At 49.0% G+C, this 20,464-nt stretch overlaps 1 non-coding gene and 1 pseudogene across 1 annotated transcript; both read right to left on the bottom strand.

Moving 5' to 3' along the window:
* LOC131485135 (guanine nucleotide-binding protein G(I)/G(S)/G(O) subunit gamma-10-like) overlaps positions 1-20,464 on the bottom strand; it is a 113,984-nt pseudogene that overhangs the window by 9,629 nt on the left and 83,891 nt on the right.
* LOC131486431 (U6 spliceosomal RNA) lies at positions 14,548-14,653 on the bottom strand. The gene has a single exon (XR_009249336.1). It is a non-coding gene; the product is annotated as a U6 spliceosomal RNA (small nuclear RNA).

Here is a 20,464-nt window from a genome sequence, read left to right as displayed (position 1 = left end):
GGGCAAGGACACAGGATATGAGTGTGCTCCCAGGGGAGCATGGGGGAGCCGAGGAGCAGGGCCTTAAGAATGGCTGCCTCCCTCCCCAAAGTCCCTCCATGGCCTCCACCCCAGCATCCCTCATTCCTCTAGGTTCCTGGGCCATAAGTCAGGACAATCTGACTCCGCTAGGATTCTTCAGGGCTCTCACGGACCCCACTGGACTGCAAACCCCTCCAGGGCAGGACTGTGGCATCGCACTGAAGTTAAGAGCTCAGGGCCTAGAGTAGGGCAGCCTTGAGACAACCCCAGGCCTGCCACTTACTAGCTGTGTGATTTTAAGCCTGTCCCTTAACCTCCTTGAGAATCTCCTGTGCAATGAAGGTAAAAATAGGACCTCTCCCATGTGGTTGTCGTGAAAATTAAATGAGTTAATCAGAGTAAGTGCTTACCAAAAATATCATCATTTGGAACCCCCAGCGCAGCTAGTACGCGCCTCAGTATATGGCAGGGGCTTGACAATTAGTTGATGGCAAGCTCAGGACAGCAGCTGCCACAGCGGGACCTGGCTTGGATGGGAGGGAAAGCTCCCATGATGCCAAATGGAGGGCAGATGCTAGCTGGGCAATTTCCTCCCTGGGAGGCCTCGGGAAGGTACCCCCCTGTGTCATTCCACCCTGAGGTGGGATGCCCCCATCTCCTGGGGAAATTGAGAGCCCCCAGACTCTCTGTGGGGTCTTTTTCAAGAGTCTTGGTCCCGCCTCGTGATTGGGTTGGGACAGGTGATCGGGAACAGAACCACCCTCCTCCCGCTGACGCTTAGCTGGGGAGCACTGGGATGGATGTTAGCTTACAGCAGGGGGGGAGAAAGGACCCCCTCATTCAAGCCCCTGCAGAAGTTGTTTGAGGATTAAATAAGATGCCACACATCAGTTTCTAGACCAGTGCCTCAAGCTTTCTGTGAAGGACCAATTTTGCAAATTTTCAATTGGCCACAGACCAGTGGTTTTGTAATAGACAGCAAAAAAGGGAATTACTAGAAAAAATGATCACACACTTGAATATTGTGGCAACATCAAACTTCCCTAGAAAGTTGTGTTTGTTCTCAGTTTCTAGGCTTATCAGCAACCAGTGACAGTTGGTACAGGTGACAACCACACTGCATTTGGAGCAGGCTCTCCATAAAGGCCAATTTCCCTTGTTTTCTTCCTGCTGTCTTGCCTCCTCCTCAGTTGGATGGGAAGTGGGGTCCTGACAGCCCCTCATGATGTGCTTAGAATCCTCCCCACCCCGCCACCCTTCAGGGCCTTCCTGGTCATCTATGGACATGAGCCTCAGTTTTTCTGGGATAGTCCTGAATATATAACATTCTGTCTCATGGCAAGGTGTTCTTACTTTTTTTAATGACTGCCATATAATAGCTATGCTACTGAGAAGGGAGCATCAATTCTGTATGTGATACCAAGGAGGTTGAAGACAGCAGGGTCCTGAGGTGGCGGTGAAGCCCTTCCCAGGGGTGGGTGTGGAAACAAAGAGTGTCTGTCTACTGGGGAACAGCACAAAGGCTTCTACCTGGGATTCCAACAACAGCAGTTACTTACTTTTTTTTTTTTTTTGAGCACCTACAGTATGCCAGAACCTGGTTCCAAGAGCATTATCTGTGTTTTCCTGACAATGGACATAATTTTGTCTGACTGAAAATGAGACGTCTCAAACTCTGTGGGTTCCTGGGAGTTCTGCAGGTGCCGTGTGGCCTGGAGGGCTTCGCGACAGGTTGACCGACCTGCTGGTCCTCGGTGGTTTCAGGGCATCCTGAGGGGCTTTTTAAACTTGCAGATTCTCCAGTCTCAAGTGCTAGATTCTGATGCCAGAAGCCTGGCTGGTCCCCAAGTTCCCCAGGTGATTTTGATGATTGGCTGGCTCAGGCTCCACTTTTCTCGAAGATACAAAGGCCTGGAGTCAGCAGAGGAACTCAAGAGAGACCACATGATGTGGCCTTAAAAACAAAGAATTAAAAAAAATTTTTTTTAATGTTAATTTATTTTTGAGAGAGACAGTGCGTGAGCAGGGGAGGGGCAGAGAGAGAGGGAGACACAGAATCTGAAGCAGGCTCCAGGCTCTGAGCTGTCAGCGCAGAACCTGATGTGGGGCTCGAACTCACAAGCCAAGCCATGAGATCATGCCCTGAGCCGAAGTCAGACACTCAACTGATTGAGCCACCTAGGTGCACCAAAAAAAAAGAATGTTTAATAATAAGGGAACATACTTATGTTATATCAAGGGTACAAAGCAGATAAGAAAATTGATATATAGTTTTACCTCAACCATGTAACCAAAAACAAAAAGTACAGTTAAAAAAAAAAAAAGACTGGAAGGAAAATTGCAAAATGTTGATGTTGATTATCTCTCATGAAGGGATTATATGTGCTTTTATTTCTTTATACTTTTCCACACCGAGCATGCATTACCTTTATAAATAGAAAAGCAATAAGTACTGTTTTTAGAAAACTGCCATCATCTGTGCTACCCCAACAAGCATGAGTCAACTTTTAACATTCTGGGGTTAGACAGAAATTGCTGGAGTTTTGTTTTCTTCTCTCCGAGGGCAGGAAATCACTATCTCCCACTGGGTTTCCTGCTGGAGTTAGAGGCTGAGAAAAATTCTGGCTGAAGATTCAAGAAAGGTATACAAATTAAGACATGCAAGGTCCTTGTGAGTGTGGCTTCTGTTTAGCTCTGCAGCCCTTTCCTCCTCCACCACCTGCTCTGGGACTCACTTCTGGAAAGTACCATCATTACTCTTGCCTTCGCCCCCACTGCCACCTCAACCCGGAAATCTCATCCCTATCCTCCACCCCCCACCACTCACTTTAACATCTTCAGGCATCAATTAGGTGTCCATGTTCCATGAAGAGCTTCCTTGATCCCCCCAAACTGAGTGAGCACCCAGACACCCTATCCTTCCCTGTCAGTGTAGTATGTCACCTTTGATTGTGATCATGGCTTACTTCTGTGCTTCCCCACCTGCCTCTTAAAGCACCATGTGGGTTGGGATTCTATATCCCCAGCCTGGTACACAGGAGGCACTCAATAAATGCTTGCTGAGTAAATGAAGGAACCCTGCCTCGAGGTACTAATGACTGGGGGGTCACTCCAGACACTCTAGGTACCTGGCTCTCTCAGAGCTCCTTGGGGGAAAATGGCCACCAACAGTTCCTTCTGCATGAAGTTCAGTAAAACCACTTCCTCAACCTGCTGCACAGATTGGCCCAGGGATGGGGACTGCAGCCAAAGGCCACCATGCCCAGGCTGGTGGGAGGGAGGCTGGCCTCTGTGCCAATGGCTCACCCAGAGATTCTGCCCAGTCCAGGGACCTAGTTGGGGGACTCTGTACAGGATGGTGGCTAGCTGGCCAATCACACAGCTTTTTGGGAAGAGGTTCCCTAAGGCTGCTGAGTCTCACGTAGGCTCCTGGGGAAGATGGCTCTCTGGCCCAGTCTGGAAGCCATTGGTTGCAGAGCCCTTCCCCTTCCCACGCCTCAGAACTCAGGGCATCTCCATCCATCTCTTCCCAGCAAACTAAAGAGCCTGCGTCACAGGCGAGGGCAGCCATCCACATTGTCTCTCTCCTCCTCTGGTTGTTCTCTGGCCACCTTTGGCCACTCCCCTGGGGCCTCCTCCCTCTCAAGCGGGGGCGGAGGTTGCTCCCCGGCCAAGGCCTGGCCCAGCTGGTCACATGCAGGAGACGACCTGCACCCACTGGACCCAACCCCAACAGGCTGCAGTTGGTTGATGAGTTTGGAGCCCTGCTGTCCTGTCTGCCCAGGCTCCGCCTGCCTGGGGCACAGGGGGCAGGAAAATGTGACTGCCAGTCCTCACACACTCTCTTAAGAGAGAGGGGCGAAGCATTTGGCACACAGGCTCACTCTGGTGGGGTGGAATGAGCCGCACCAGGGAGACTGGGAAAAAATAGAAACATGTTGCTGATGCTGCAGGAAACGTGCTGGGAGCAGGGGTCCCAAGAGGGCCGGAGGCAGGGCGGGGCGGGGGGGTGGGGGTGGGGGCGGTGTTTTCCAGGGTCTAGAGGAATCGACCCACGCTTGTCGACAGGCAGCGCGTCCTTCCCAGGCCTGCACTCAGTAGGTTGGAGTTGTGCTAGGTCGGTCTGGTCCCCACCCCACCCCCTACCCTTTCCACACTTTCTCCTCACTTCCCCTCCCCCTCTTCAGGGAACCAGTGCCCTTGGGCTTCTGGAAACCACATGTTCCAGTCTCTGAAGGATAACTCAGATTTAAAATATTCCTATCCCACATCAAACCATGTGTCACTGTGCTGTGGCCGTCCCACAGCCTCCTGCCCAGGGCAGTGGCTGACACATGCACCCACACTGAGGAACAGAGGTGGCCTGGGCAGAGGACAAAGAAGGGGGCATACGTTTAAACAAGCAGCCCCAGGAAAACAAGGCTTCATCAAAGACACGAAACCCTCAGACTGGGATGGACCAGTCTAGCAAGGGCCACAGAATGAGAGCTCCACTCAGGTGACCACCTTCTCTGCCCAAACAGGTCCCGACAGGCAAGATTGAGCAGAAAGGTGGGGAGGGTGGCCTAGCAGTCAGCATGGTGCAGGCCACCCCCACTGCAGAAGATGGGCTGCCTGGTCATAGCACAGAAGGACAGCCCTGAGCCGGGAACCCAGGCCTCAACCAGGCCTTGGACGAGCCCTATGGCAACTCAGCCACAGAGCCTCAGTTTCCCTACTGGTAAAATGGGAATACTCCTATCTATATCACGGGGCTTTGGGAGCCCCACTGAGATAAGACCTGAAGGATGCAGGCAAGTCAGACGCAGGACACTGTGGAAGGGTTGGGAGCAGAACAACAAAAGAAGGCTGAAGAAAATATGGTATATATATATATACGATCAAATGTTAGCCATTAAAAACAATGAAATTTGGAGGCACCTGGGTGGCTCAGTCCGTTAAGCGTCTGACTTCAGCTCAGGTCATGATCTCATGGTTCATGAGCTCGAGCCCCGAGCCTCTGTGCAGGCAGCTCAGAGCCTGGAGCCTGCTTTGGATTCTGTGGCTCCCTCTCTCTCTGCCCCTCCCCCACTCATGCAAGCGCTCGCTCTCTCTCTCTCTCTCTCTCTCTCAAAAATAAATAAATAAATAAATAAATAAAAATAAAAAAGAATGAAATTTTGCCATTTGTAACAAGATGGTTGAACCTAGAGGGTATTGTGCTAAGTGAAATAAGTCAGAGAGAGAAAGACAAGTACCATCTGATTTCACTTATATGTGGAATCCAAAAAACAAAACAAATGAAGAAACACACAAACAAAAAATAGAAACAGACTCATAAATATGGAGAACAAACTGGCGGTTGCCAGAGAGCATGGGGTTGCGGGAACAGGTGAAGGGGATGAAGAAGTACCAACTTCCAGGGTCACCTGGCTGGCTCAGTCGGTAGAGCATGCGACTCTTGATCTCAAGATCATGAGTTCAAGACCCACGTTGGGCATGGAGACTACTTTGAAAAAAAAAGAAGTACAAACTTCCAGTTATAAAATAAGTAAGTCAAGGGGATGAAAAGTATAATACAGGGAATATAGTCAACAATATCATAATAATGTTGCATTGTGACTGGTAAGCACTGAGTAATACGTAGTTGTTGAATCACTATGTTGTACACCTGAAACTAATATAACGTTGCATGTCAACTATACTTCAATAACAAATAAATAAACAAAACAAAACAAAAAAAACAACGGACGGCCTGGCTGTGTGGCCTTGGGCAAGTGCCTGCCCCTTTCTGTGCACTGAGAGGTGGGTCAGCAGATCTTGAATGCCTCTTGCAATTCTAGTCTCTCTCATTGCCTTCTTTGTTTTCAACACCCTTGTCTTTCCCCTTATGAAGTGATCCTTTCTGAGGAGGTGCTACGGGCTGTTTGTACATTGTTCCTCAGAGCACCTGCCAATGCCCTTTGTCTGGACACTTGACCTTTCTGAGGATGTATGGGGAGCCCTGAGCTGAGGGAAAGAGGCAAGTCCTACCCTTCTTCTGCCTCCCCCACCCCAGGCCTGAGAATGTGATGTTGTCTCCCCTCCTTCCACACCCTCTGGCTCCCTAGGTGGGTTTTCCTGCCCTGGTGTCTGAGATCCTTGATAGCTAGCTCCCTGTACTCAACACACACACACACACACACACACACACAGGCTGTCCCCTGCCCTGATGGCCACGCTGGCCGAGCCAGGTCTTGGGTCCTGAACCAAGCTCCTAGAGTCTGGGGCTCCCCAGTGGGTGCCGGCAGAGGCCAATGGAGCTTCTTTTCTAATAAAGCTGCCTCCTCTCTTCCTGCCAGGGTTAGATGGGGCCCTAGCTTGCTGGGATTTGCTCTCAGAGAAGGGTCTGGCCATGGACTTGCTTTAGGGATGGGCATGATTCACAACCACCTGGTTTGGGAAGACCATACTCTTCAGAAGGAAGGCAACTAATTGCTAATGATGTGAATGTGTGATTTTCTTTCTTTCTTTCTTTCTTTCTTTCTTTCTTTCTCTTTCTTTTTAATGTTTATTTATTTTTGAGAGAGAGAGAGAGAGACAGAGCATGAGTAGGGGAGGAGCAGAGAGAGAGAGGGACGAATCCAAAAAAGGCTCCAGGCTCTGAGCTGTCAGCACAGAGCCCGATGCGGAGCTCGAACTCACAAACCGTGAGATCATGACCTGAGCCGAAGCCGGACGCTCAACCGACTGAGCCACCCATGCGCCCCAGGTGTAATTTTCTTTCTTTCTTCACTTCTGCCTTCAACCCCTGATTTTGATTGCCTTTCCCTCCCAGCACCATGAGAGCTTGTTGCTGTCCAGCAGGCCCTGGAACTAAGAGCAGCTCCTAGAGGTCACCATCCCCACCCCCAGCCCACAGGCCTGGCCACACTGGACCTATCTGACCAGCCATCCTGTCAGCGAGGCCCCCGAGGCTTTGACCTCCAATCTGGAGTTGAACTAGAGAGAGGGGCAGCCAAGCCAGACGAAGCAGAGACCCTGATGCCCAGTGAGCTCCACAGCATGAGTGGGATTCCCCTGGCTCCTCTCTCTCCCTCTCCTGGGTTGGGCTGGGGTGGGGAAGGGCCCTCTGTCTGCCTTCCCATCCTCCAGGTCCTCTCCTCCCTCGGGGCCTCTTCCCCATCCCCAGCTGCCCCCTGGTCCTCTGTATCTTCCCATGCATCCCTCAGGATCTTGGCCACTTTGTCCTCTGTTTTCTCTCTCGCTCTGGCTCCCTCTCCTCCTGTGTCTTTCTTTGCTTGTCCCCATCTCCGGGTCTTCACGTTGTCCTCTCCCGCTCTACCCTCTGTGTCCCTGACCCAGTTGGTGCTTCTCCTTGGCTGTTTCTCTCACTCTCCTTCCCCTCCGGCCCTGCCCTCTGCATTCATCACTACAGGCTTTGTAACCCACTTTGCAGAAATCCCGTGAAGAAAAAAAAAAAAAAAGGAAAAGAAAAGGCACAGTTTGGTTTTCATCAGCGTAACGAAGCCCTGGTGGCCTGGAATGTGGCTGCAGACCTGCCCACCTCCCTGCCACGGCCTCCCTCCCTCCAGGACATCTGTGCTGGCGGGCCCTCCCTGCGCATCAGCAGGAGGAAGCAGCTCCGAGCTCCCACCTGACTCCTCCATCAGGCCAGAGAAGAAACATGCCAGCCATGATGCGTGCCGAGGAGGCACGGCCAAGCGTGGGGACAGAGCAGGACCCCACAGGGCCCAGGGCATGTTTCCAACAGCAGTTGCGTGCTTATTATGGACTGGATGTTTGTGTTCCTTCTTATACTGAAGCCCTCACCCCCAAAGCAACAGTATGTGGAGTCCTCGGGACTTGGGACTTTGGAGACCTTGGGAGGTTCAGGTCAGGTCACGAAGGTGGGCCCCCATAACAGGATCAGTGTTCTTGTAAGAAGAGGAAGAGATCAGAGCTCTCTCTGTTTGCCACGTGAGGACACAGCAAGAAGGCGGCTGGCTCTGACCAAGAACGAAATCAGCTGACATCTGGATCTTTGACTTCTCAACCCCCAGAGCTGTGAGAAATAAATATCTGTTGTTCAAGCCACCCAGTCTAGGGTATCCTGTCATGACAGCCTTAGAGGACTAAAGACTAACAGTTGGCCCCTCTGTGGAGAGGCAGCAGCCTGGTCAGACCTCCAGGCCCAACCTGGACCAAGGCCAGCCCCACCCTGCACTCTCTCCCCTCACCTTCGGCTTTTTTAGCCTCTGGCTTCTCCCACGGGGGCTCCCGCAGGGATGTGAAGGAGGCTCTCTGCCCCCGCGGCTGGCCTGCCAGAGAGCCGGCCTCCAACCCAGGAGCCTACATGGGCTTGGGGGACCCAGACTCGACCCCTGGCTAGCCACAGGACACTGATCCACTGTGCTCCTTGGTGGGGGAGAGCAGTGGACAGTCCAGGGCTACTGTCCCTGCATTCTCCCGGTCACTGTCTTGCCTTCCGGGAGCATCTATGTGCCTCGTCTGCTCTCCACTAAAGGCTCCTGTGTGCCTGCATGCCCTCCACTCACCACTCACATTTCCCACCTGTACCAGGAGCCTGCAAGTGGGAGCTGCCTGAGGAGGGGGGTGTGGATTGCAAATTCCTCCTCCTGTTCCAAGGCTGAACCTGTGTCATGACGACAGTGGCTGTTGTTTTTGAACATCTAAAGCGGATAGGATCTTACAGTTCACAGAGGACTTCCTCCTACTGCATTTCATTGAATCCTCACAACAGGATGGTCCCTGTGAATGGTTTACCGAGGAGGAAACCAAGGCAACGCCATGCTGATTACAGTCAGCACAGCACTGGCCCCCTGCTCGCAGGGCTGGGAACCAGCGAGCCAGCCCTCCTGACACCCAGTCCCTGCTTGGCCAAGGATACTCTACTAACCCACAGGCACATCTTGTGCCTTCCTGTCTTTGGGCCCTTGTTTGGGCGTTCTCCTGCTAGAAATGCCCTTACCCATCCTTTTTGCTCATTTAAATCCTACTCATCTTTCGCAGCCTGGCTCGCCCCCTACTTCCGATTGAAAGCCTTCTGTCACTTCGACAGAACGAGTCTAGTTACCGTGTTGCACGTATAATCAGCACCACGGAGTTTAACAGTTGTGGCAGAGTTGCCTAGACAAAAGCCTGTGTTCCCCAGTTTCCATGTGGTTAAATGTAGTCAAGTTCTAGCTGGTGGAATATAAGCAGAGTCGCATTTATGACTTTGGGGAAGAATATGTATTCATTTTTATGGCCTCCTTTCCTACTTCCTACCAGCCGGGATGCGAACACGATGTCTGGAGCTCGAGCAGCCATTTTAGACCTTAAGGGTGGATACCACGTTCAAGGATGGCACAGCATCATGACTAAAGTAACTTGCGGGCCTGTTGGTCTTATTGCTGCACCACCTTCCCCACTTTATCTGAAACAATAATCAATTTCCATCTTGTTTCAACCATTGTTGTTTTGGGTGTTCGACCAGTTTAACCAAACACAATCCCACTTGGTACCAAAACAACCACCAAGTAAGTGGCATGTCCTTTGTGCCAAGTGCAGGACAAGTCAGGATTTTTTTAAAGGTGTTTTTTTGTTTAATTTTCACCACAACCTGAAAGCTGGGTGCTAACACTAATGAATTACTTTGAGCTTCATCTCCCACATGAGTTTTGTTCATTCCATATGCTACAACATGCTAGACACTAGACAAGGCATTGAGAATCCGGCAGTGGGTAAGATAAACTCCTTTTCTTCAAAACATTGACAGTCTCGTGGGGGAAATGAGTAAATGGAAATAACAATGCACTGTGATGACAGTAATACCGTATCATCATCTTAAGATGCCATTACTTGTACGATAGACTGTTTTTTATGTACCATCAAGAAAAATAATACTGCCATTAAACTGAGACATGATGTCTTAATAATAGTCCCATGTGACACATAAGCCAGTCACACCAACTTCTCATTACTTTGAAATTTTTTTATTATCTATTCCAAGGGATTTTGCAATTTCTCCGGGCTCCACTTGTCTTGCTTCCTATGTGACAGACCATCTTTTAGACATATCTCAGTAACGAAATGTAGCACAGCTTTATCCACTGGTATCTTCTTTTTCTCTCCCATAACACACGTGGTAGTTGCTTTGGAAGAAGCACAGACTGTGGTTATTCCTCTGATGATGAATATTTGCTCCATTAAAATCAGATTTATGCCCTGCCACTCTATGTCGTATCTTTCTTCACACGCATCAACTTTTCATTTCTCTGCTGAATCATAGCATCTTTGAAGGCGGTTTGGATGGCAGTTAAATAAAATACCCAAGAATGCACAAAACTTTACTGAAGAGCTACGGTCAAGTTTATGCTCATGCACTCAGTGACACGCCAGTGTGGGACTGCCACCTGGGAAGGAGTGATCGTTAGACACGTGACTGTAAGCACAGCTTGGTCTCAGAGATGTGAAGAGGTGAAGGAAAAAAAAAAATAAAAGTATGTCTTCCAGAGCCTGGAGGAGAGAGGACTGGGGACTGACTGCTTAGTACATGCGGGGCTTCCTTTCGGGGTGATGGTTGATGGTTGCACACGTTGTGTGGCACTAAGTGCCACTGGACCGTACATTCAAAAATGACTACAATGGAAAATCTTATTTTTGGTATATTTTACCATAATTTTTAAAAGTATGTCTTAGATTTCATGAAAATGGTAAAATTACAAAGTTTCAAGCCCTGTTCTAAGTACATGACATCCAGAATGCAGTGTGATCCCAACAACCACCTCTACCATAGCTAATAATGATCGCTACCATCTATTGATCATGGGCCCGTTGATGACTTGGTGGGGCTTTACAGGCACCAGTCCGCTCACTCATAACAGCCCCATCATTCAGTCCGCTCTGCCTTAACGCTCACTCTGAAAATACAAATGTGTTCCCATATGACTGGGATATTAGGGAACGGTGTGAGCATAACGCAAGTTTCGCTTTTGCTCACGCGTGATTTCGTCCATGAGAAACTCCCCAGGTCCAGGGCTGGCAAACCACAGGCCTCCGGCCCGCAGGCTATTTCTGTACATAAAGCGTTACTGGAGGACACAAGGACACTCCTTCGTTTATGTCTGGTCTGTGGCTGCTTTCACACCACGGCAGCAGAATTGGAGTGTTGCAGCAGAGACCGTATGGTTCTGCAAAGTTGAAAGCATTTATTTTCTGGCCTTTTAAGAAAAAGTTTGCCAACCCTTATGTTACGTGAACCCAGAAAATTGCACCTCGCTGAACTGAGCTGTGCGGACAAAACACGCCCGCCCTCTTGGAGGAGAGATGGCCAATTGACCAGTTACGATGCAGTGCAAGAGAGAGGACTGCTGTGCACAGAGTCACCAGGAGCATTGACAGGATCAAGAAAGGCTTCCCTGGGGCATGGAACCACCCTGAATGCCAGGCTCCACAGTCCGGGGAGAGGACAGAGGCCCAGAGGCGGGACAAGCCTCCAGAGTCCTTTCCTTGCCCCCTGTGCCCACCTGGGGCTGCATTTATTTCCCTGTGGCCCTGTCCCTGATTCAGAGACACCAGCTATCACTTATGAGTCTTGGAACAAAATTCAACTCACAGCAGACCCTCTCTGCTGTGTTCCATGGGATACATTTGGGCATCCGTTCTCCCAGAAGACTCGGGAACTTCAGGCTGATCTCAGACAGCAGCCTCTCCTTTGGTTTGTCTACTGAGCAGCTGGCCATCTCTAGCCCTGTGGTTTCTCGGGCGGGAGTCAAGCGCCAGTCTGCCACCCCACAGTGCAGGGATCCCATACACATCTCCCCAAGAAGCTCTGACGAAGCCCCCTCTTGGGCTTCTTGATGCGAGAGACAGGCACCTCACAGAGGGCATTCAATAAATAAATCCTTGGGCGCCTGGGTGGCTCAGTCGGTTGAGCGTCAGACTTCGGCTCAGGTCATGATCTCACAGTTTGTGAGTTTGAGCCCCTCTGTGCTGATAGCACAAAGCCCACTTCAGATCCTCTGGCCCCTTCTCTCTCTGCCCCTCCCCCCCTCAAAAATAAACATTAAATAAATAAATAAATAAATCCTTCCCCAGAATCTCCCCATTAACTTCCAATAAACTGACAGCCACAAAAAAGAGGCTGTAATATTTGTAATACAAGTTTTTAAATGTTTCCTCATAAAATTTGCCTTTTGCTCTGGTGACTCTGAGAACTGATACCTATCATCCTAAGATCTTAGCAGAAACTTCTTCCCTGTCACACCCCCTCCTCAGAGCTCAGGAACTGGAGACCAAACAGCCCTTCACAGATGTCCTCCCCAACTGTCCAGTCAGAAAGAGGACTCCAGGAGAAAGAGGTCTCCCAGCTTGGCCCCCAACAAGGTCCTCCCTGCTCTGGGGGCATCTCTACTATTAGAAGAAACTTGTGTGGTAGAGAAGGAAGTGTGATGGGCCTGGTGTACGGCCACTTCCTTGATCCGTGACCTCACACAAAGTTTTGAGCTGAGATTCATTTCATCATAAAATGGAGATTAAAAGTAGTAATAATACAGTCCCAATTTCCCCGAGTCATTGTCCGAATTATGTTGAGTATAGGGGCACCTGCATGGCTCAGTTGGTTGAGCATCTTGACTCTTGATTTTGGCTCAGGTCATGTTCCTAGGGTCATGGGATAGAACCCTGCATTGGGCTCCACACTGAGCATGGAGCCTGCTTTAGATTCTCTCTCTCTCTCTCTCTCTCTCTCTCTCACACACACTTTCTCTCTCTCTCCCTCTCTCCCTGTGGCCCTCTCCCCCACTTTCACTCTCACTCTCTCAAAAAAATTTTTTTAAATGTGTTGAGTATTACCCAAGTGGATCCAGTGAATTCATTCAGCCTGTGGACAAGTCTTAACCGAAGGCTCCTGGGAAGCCCAGGGCTTCTGGGAAGGATGGGGGTCTTGCCCTTCAGAAGGTTTACCATCTCACTGGGCAGAGAATATGCACATGGATGAAAACAGACATAACAACCCATGTCAGGTAAAGCCACAGGGAAGATTTGCAGGCTGGCCAAGAGTCCCCAGTCAAAAGAAGCACAGTATAACTCAGTAGAGGAGATAAGTAATCCTGATTTGGGGCCATCTCTTAGAGGAGGTGGGCTCAGGGTAGGGCCCCAACGGTAAGATTGAACTGGGAGGGGGACGGTGGGAATGAGGAAGAGGAATGACATTTCTCTTCGTGGCCTTCCTGAGAAGAAGGACTGGACAAGTGTCCATGGTAAACAGAATTACACATTTGCCCCTCACGTTTATATATTTAGATTCACAAACCAGATGGCAAAGTAATTCAGGGGTTAGTAGTCCTCTGAGCAACATTGGTAGCTCATTAATACGACCTGGGGGACTTTAAGAACTACTGAGGTCTGGGTCCTCCCCCAAGAGACTCCCGTACGGTTGTTTTGGGATTTGATCTGGGCATTGGGATTTTAAAAGCACCCAGGGGATTCTAATGTGCAGCAGGGTTCACGACTATTGCCTCTCAAACCTCAGTGGGGGCAGTATGGCTTCTGTTTAAAAACAAAACAAAACGAAAAAAGTGCTAAAAGAGAAAGCAACTTTATTTTTAAATGCCAGAATGCCAGGGTGGGGTGCTGGTGTCAGATTTCCTCACTACCTTTGCCTACCTCCAGCCACTGCCCCCACATTCTTCCAAGCTGTTCCAATAAATTCAAGCTCCTGCTCAAAATGCTGCTTTCCCCTTCTGGAAAATTCTACTCCCAGGGAACTCCCTCCTGACTCTGGAGGCATCTCGTTCTTAGTGCTTTGCCATGCTTGTCGAAGTGCTCTGATCCTCCAACATCATACAGTTTTGCTCAAATGTCATCACATTGCGAAGAATTTTCCAGAAAGGCCGAAGGAGCCCTTCCCAAGGAGGCCACTGCAGCAGTAGAGGCCAAGTGGAAAGCGCACTGGGCTTGGGAACCAAGATCCCCTGGCCCAAGTTCTGACGTGACCACTAACCCGCTGCCCCTCTGAGCCCAAGCTTCCACATCTGTGAAATGGGCGAGACCTGGGTGACCCCAGGTTCCTCCTCACCATGGCTCTCAGAGACTTCAGGAGCTGCTCCAAGCTGAACACAGTGGGGCCTGAGTACGGCTCACCTCCAGGCTCTGCTTCCTGGGGCTTCTGCCAAGCACTGGGCCTCCTGCCCAGTGAGCAGCGGGCACAAGGGGCCTCCACAGAGTCTCTGCGCGGTTCTCCTGGGGGGCGGGGGCGGGCAGGCAGGGAACCTCACAGACCTAACACAAGGCCCCGTCTGTGTCCAGGTGGAGGGGGAGTGGACTGAGCCACCCACGGGGACGCTACCTTGCCTCTGGATTTTTCCGTGGCCTTTTTCAGAGGCTTTCATTTGATCATCAAATAACCGCTCAGCAGTAGAGACCGATGAGGACAATTAGCTCCATTTCACATATGAGGACGCCAAGAAGCTGAGGTGCGGTGAGGCAAAGTGGAGCGGGGGGATGCAGTGTGTCAGAGCGGTCAGGAGTGTCTGCTACTCTGACATTGAAACTGTCTTTTAAAAATGTATATGGAACACCGCGAACCTGTGTGTCATCTTTGCACAGGGGCCACGCTAACCTTCCCTGTATGTTCCGCTTTTAGTTTGTGCACTGCCAAAGCGAGCACTCCATTTAAACTTTCTAACCCTCAATTTTCTCACCTAAAAAAGTAAATACTCTTAACGCTCCACTAGGCCTGCCCACACTTTGTGGTGAGGCAGGCTCAGAGACACCTTTGGTCATGAGGTGGGACCCAGGAGTCAAGTCAGTGCAAAGGCAGGGCCCTGAGAGACCCACAATAGGCCAAGTGGTGTTCTAGAGTTTTCTATATTTCATCTCCTGTCGTCCTCATGGCAGCCCTATCCGGCACCCTTGGGCCCATTTTGCAGAGGGAGAATGAGAGGTTGAGAGTCTACACACAGGGGCCAAACTCAGGTTCAGAGTCATGTTCTCCCACTTTCTCCCTGTGATGTCTGTCCCCTTGCATGTGGGTGTAGTTTAAGAGGCAAGTTCTGATTCTGTTGTCCCCTCCATCCATCAGACAGACAGACGGCCTGCAGGACATGGTCAGGCTCAGCCCCAGGTACCCACGCAGGCAGGGAAACCAGGGAAGGAAACTGCTGAGTTTGAGAAACTTATACTTCAAAATCATCTCTCTCCTCAGACCAGAGGGAGTCTTTACAGAGAAATTTTACAGAGATTAAAGACTTCCATACTTTTTAATAACCTAGGAAAACTAGAAGAGGAGAGACTTAAACATTCATCAAATCTCCAGGGGGAGAATGTCTTTTATTAAACTTGGAAATCACTGATAAAATCACAAAGGAGAGATTAGCGAGTTTGACTAGAGAAAAATGTAAATTTTCTGCCTTAAAAAAAAATGAAAAGGGGCAAGTGGGGAGAAGTATTGGCAGCAAATAGGGGAGATAAAAGGTTACTATCTGTTTTATGTATTTATACTCTGCCTCCTTCCTAAAAAGTTTTGAGGAGGGCATATTAATAAAGAGCTCATACAAATGGAAAGTTTAAAAACAAAGAGGGGCTCCTGGATGGATCAGTCAATTAAACGTCCAATTCTTGATCTCAGCTCAGGTTTGATCTCAGGGTCGTGAGTCCAAGCCCCACGCTGAGCTCTGTGCTGGGCATAAAGCCTACTTTAAAAAATAAAATAAGGGGCACCTGGGTGGCTCAGTCGGTTAAATGTCCAACTTCACCTCAGGTCATGATCTCATGGTTCATGAGTTAGGGACCCATGTGGGGCTCTGTGCTAACAGCTCAGAGCCTGGAGCTTGCTTCACATTTGTGTGTCCCTCTCTCTCTGCCCCTCCCCCACTCACCCTCTGTCTTTCTCTCAAAAATAAATAAACATTTTTTTTTAATTACAAAAAAATAGGGGCACCTGGGTGGCTTAGTCGGTTAGGCATCTGACTTCGGTTCAGGTCATGATCTCACAGTTCTTGAGTTCAGGCCCCGTGTCAGGCTCTGTGCTGACGGCTCAGAGGCTGGAGCCCGCTTCGGATTCTGTGTCTCCCTCTCTCTCCGCCCCTCCCCCACTCATACTCTGTCTCTCTCTCTCTTTCAAAAATAAGCAATAATGAACAATAAGACTAAATAAAAAATAAATAATTTGTTAATTACAAAAAAGGAAAGAAAGTAGCAGGTAAAAATAAATAAAATAAAAAGCAGGACAAATATTGTAATATTCATAATATATCATTCATAGTATGACTATAGCTATGTGAAAAAATACATGCGTGAAAATATGAGAAAGGTAGGTCTGCCCCCAACATGTGCAGACCCCGGGGCAGGGGTAGAGAGACCACATACCAAATGCCTAAATATTAAAGAAATAATTACCAACTATTTATTAATTTAAAACTAATAATTTACATTAATATAAGCTGAATGTAAATATGAGATATTTAAATTATGTTATTTGTGAAACAATAAATTATTAGCTAATTCAAACTAACAAATCATCACATAAAATGTCAAATATCCTCTTACCTTGCGATAAGAATGCATATTGTCCCTAGAACAACCAAGAAGTAAATAACACCATTCAAAAACCAACAAAGAAATTAAAATGGTATGCTAGAAGAGTATCTATTTAACACCAAAGAAGTCAGTAAAGGAGAAACAGAGGAACAAAACAGACATGAGATAGGTCAAGAACAAATATCAAAATGGTAGATGTAAAGCCAATCGTATCAATAATTACTATTATGGGCTGAATGCTTGTGTCCCCCCAGATCCATATGTTGTAGGCCTCCCCTCCAAATGTGATGGTATTTGGAAGTGGTGCCTTTGGGAGGTAATTAGATGAAGTCATGAGGGTGGGACCCCCATGATGGGATTAGCGTCTTCATTAGAAGAGAGAGGCCAAATCACTCTCTCTGCCACGTGAGGAGGGAGAGAACAGGCAGCCATCTACCAACCAGCACCTTGATCTTGAACTTCCCAGCCTCCAGAACTGTGAGAAATAACTATTGTTTAAGCCGCCCAGAATATGGTGTTCTGTTACAGCAGCCCGAGCTACTAAGACAATTACATTGAATCACAGCAGCATTATTCACAATAGCAACAAACGAGAAATAACTCAGCTAGTGAATGGATAAACAGTAGAATACTAGTTAGCAATTAAAAAGAAACAAGCTACTGATACATGCTGTAACATGGATAAACTTCAAAAATATTATGCTAAGTGAAAGAAGCCAAAAGTGAAAGAGTCCATATTGTATGATTTCATTTACGTGACATGTCCCAAACAGGTACATCCAGAGGAGCTGGCTGAGGCTGACAGTGTAACAGGAGTGGACCGCAAATGGCCATATGAGGTTTTTGGGGTTTTTGGGGGGGTGGGGGTGGGGGTGGGGGATGGAAATGTTTGAAATCTAGATTATGACGATGGTTACAGTGATGTGCAACTCTGTAAATTTACTAGAAAATCATTGAACGAAGCATTTAAAATTATACCTCAGCAAAGCAGGTTTTTTTAATGTGCTAAAATTTTAAAAATCTGTGCTGCAAATGATACCATCAAGAAAGTGAAAAAGTAACCCACAGAATGGGATAAAATATTTGCAAATCATCAACCTGACAAGGGACCTGTATCCAGAATATATAAACAACTCTTATAATTCAATAAAAGGATAACCCAATATAAACATGAGCAAAAGAGCAAAATAGACATTTCTCCGAAGAAGATGTGCAAATCTGTCTCTCCCTCTCTCTCTCCCTCTGCCCCTCCCCCCCCCCACACGCGTGCACAGGCACTCTCTCTCCTCTCTCTCTCAAAATAAATAAATAAACTTAAAAGGTGGAGGGGGGTGAATTGGAGAGCAACCAATTAAGAGACTCCAGATATGGAGTATGCAAAAAGCATAGATAATCTGAATGTGCCATTGACACCTCCAACCCACCACGTCCAAGACGGAAGTCAGTCGGCTTCACCTTCCCCACACCACCTCTCTGCCCGTGTCCCTTGTCCTAGTGAATGCCATCTGCATCCCCACGAATCAGCCTGGACTCCTCCCTCTCTCGTATCCCCAACAACAGACTTCTCTACAAATCCGGTCCATTTTCCCTCCTAAATGTTTCTGAATGTACTTGTCTTATTCCTCTGCACCACCTTTCTCCTCAGGCCACCATCATCTGTTGCTTGGATGGCTCCTACAGCCTCCAAACTGGCCTCCCTGCCTCTACCTGGTCCCCTTTCAATGCTCCACACAGCATCCAGAGCCATTCATTTAAGTTACAGCCAACTGGGGACTCCCCACTGACCAACCCCTTTCAGGACATGGTCTCCAGCCTCACATCTTCCTGCCCCAACCCCCAGCCATTCCAAGCTGCTTATAGTGCACCAAATGCAGCATGACCTCTTTCCTTTCTGGACCTTTGCACATGCTGCTTCCTCTGCTCTCCCCTTTTTCCCTTTTCCCCTTGTTCCTGCTGTGGGAGCTGGAGAGAAAGTGCTGAGGAGGCTGGGGGACAAGAGAAAGGGGTTGGGAGAGAGCTGGGAGCCTCATGTGATAAATGTGCTCCTGTCTGCCCAGCGCTTGCCCTCTCCTGGAATAGCAGCCCCCCTTTTGTGGAACTGCTCCCCACACTCGGCTGTGTGAGCCAACGGGAGCCACCATATTACACAGTCCTGCCTCCCTGCCACACTTGTCCACCCTGCTGGCCTCGGCTCTGCATTCCAGCCTGCAGGAAGGGGGGTGGAGGAAGTGTAGGGCATGCAAACTCCTTTTAAAGAAGTAACACAGAAGTTGCATGCATCCCTTTCATTCCATTCCATCAGTAAAAATGTCATCATACTTAGCTGCAGAGTAGAGTCTCTAGTTAGTTGGACTTCTGCCGTTACTAAAAAGTTCCATTCCTAAAAAGAAAAGGGGGATGGTGGCTCACGAGGGATCACAGCTCCAGCCAAACACGCCTGAGAGCCACCAGAGTCTGCCTCCAGGGCCTGACTCTATACTTGGGGGTGCTGGAGGCTCACCTGCATGGGGACTGTATCAGGTATAGCAGAAAACCACCCCAAAATCTAGTGGCTCAAAACAACAGCCATGTTCTTGGCTCAGTAGTGTGTAGGTCAGCAGTTTGGCTGGGCTCAGTTGGTGGTTTGTCCACTGGGCTTCCCTGGGGTCATGCATGCAGCTGTACTCACCTGGTGGTTTGATTAGGGCTGGATGATCTAGCATGTTCTCACATATCTAGCAGTCAGCAAGCTTAGGGCTGAGATATTTCAGTTCTCAATGTGGCCTCTTCAGCAACTAGCTCAGGCCCATCCACATCATGATGTCCGCCTTCCAACCATGGCCAAAGAGAGGGCAATCCTCACGCCCAAGTGTGTTTCAAGCCTCTGCTTACATTTGCTAAAGTCCTATTGGCCGAAATAAGTCACATTGCCAAGCTTGGGATTCAAGGGAGGAGAGACAACTTCACCTCTTGATGGGAAGAGCAGTAAAGTGACATTGCTAAGGCACATGGGAAGAATTATTCAAAACATCTCCATGAAGAGTCTTCAGCGGTGACCTCAGGCTCCACCCATAGAACAAGGAATGTCTTTCTTGGTTCTTTCAGGCTCTTGTAGGGACAGGAGTGGGGGAGCATTGTTGTGGGTTGAACGGTGGACCCCCCACCCCCAAAGATATGTCCATGTCCTGATCCTTGGAATCTGTGAATAGGACCTTATGTGGAAAAAGGGGACTCTGCAGAGAGGTGATTGAGGATCTTGAGGTGAAATCATCCCGGATTATTCAGGTGGGCCTAAATCCAATAACAAGTATTCTTATGAGAAACGTACGGAGAAGACTGAGAGGAAACCCATGTGAAGATGGAGACAGGGATTGGAATTATGCAGCCACAAACCAAAGATCACCTGGAGCCACCCAAAGCTAGGAGACACGGGCAAAGATTCTTCCCTTGAGCCTCTGGAGGGAACGTGGCCCTGACACCACCTTAATTTCAGACGTCTAGCCTCCAAAACTGTGAGAGAATAAGTTTGTTATTTTAGGCCACCAAGTCTGTGGTAATTTGTTACAACAGCTCTAGGAAATGAAAATAGGCTCATTGCTAAAAACACAGCCACCTGGGAGCAGAAGCCTGTGCAAAGCAATTTCTCTGAGAAGGCCACGCCTCCTTCCCCTACCAGTAAGCAGACCCTCTGCTCTTTCCCTCCAAGGCCTGAGGCGTGCAAGGCAAGAGGGCCTGCACCCCAGTGTGCTACCCCTCCACACTCACACCCTGAGGCTTTCGAGGGGCCTCGGGAGTAAAAGGAGGGAGCAAGGTGAAGGTTCAAGAGAGGATTATAAGATCCTGGGAAGTGTTTTTTTGGTTGTCTGTGTCTGAGGCAGCAGAGACCCGAGCATCCTTTCAGAGGCCTGGGGAAGGATCCAGAGGAGGCCTGAAGAGTCCCATCCTTCATGCCAAGCACACC

This window comes from Neofelis nebulosa, chromosome 9, assembly GCF_028018385.1.
Source record: "Neofelis nebulosa isolate mNeoNeb1 chromosome 9, mNeoNeb1.pri, whole genome shotgun sequence".
Classification (NCBI taxonomy): Eukaryota; Metazoa; Chordata; class Mammalia; order Carnivora; family Felidae; genus Neofelis; species Neofelis nebulosa.
The sequence above is the reverse complement of the archived record's forward strand: the minus strand, read 5'-3'. Positions and strand labels throughout refer to the sequence as shown.